We start from the raw sequence: 625 nt of genomic DNA, 5'->3' as shown, positions 1-625 counted from the left end.
GATTTATTACGAAGACTATTAGTACAACTTTTATAACAATTATGAATGGGTAAAATTAATAACAATATATACATTATTAATTAGCAAAAACTAATTAAAATTTTATTTAATCGTTTATTTTTACTGATGTGTATTAAATTTAGAAAGTACATTAGGGAAAATAATTAAAATCCAAACACAACGAAAAATCTAAAAAATTGTTAAAATAAGATAATCAAGGGAAAAAAAAATCAAAGACATTGCAAAGAATTGACAAAACTTATACTAACAAACATTGAATGGATCTCCAAACACGAATGAGATTCATCAGAGAATCTGCATGTAACAAAGAAATGTACATCATTTGAAGAGAGGAGCGGAAACCCATTGACTTGCCTCATAGAAAATTTCGACATATTCAGTATCATCATGAATTAAACCCAAAGCATAACATGACTTTGAAAGTAGGGTGGACAACACCATTAATTGTTCTTGTATTTCTATAAAAACATGGATCGCGAACGACATACAATAAAACCCTCAAGAAGTAGGCTTTGCTAACGTTAGGGTTACAGTTGGCTATAATACTCGGTCTGGAGTTGCCGCAAAGACGGGGATGCCATTGACGTTTTTACGATCCCAAATC

This window comes from Eutrema salsugineum, unplaced genomic scaffold (assembly GCF_000478725.1).
Source record: "Eutrema salsugineum unplaced genomic scaffold, Eutsalg1_0 scaffold_2, whole genome shotgun sequence".
Classification (NCBI taxonomy): Eukaryota; Viridiplantae; Streptophyta; class Magnoliopsida; order Brassicales; family Brassicaceae; genus Eutrema; species Eutrema salsugineum.
Note: the sequence above shows the minus strand (reverse complement) of the source record.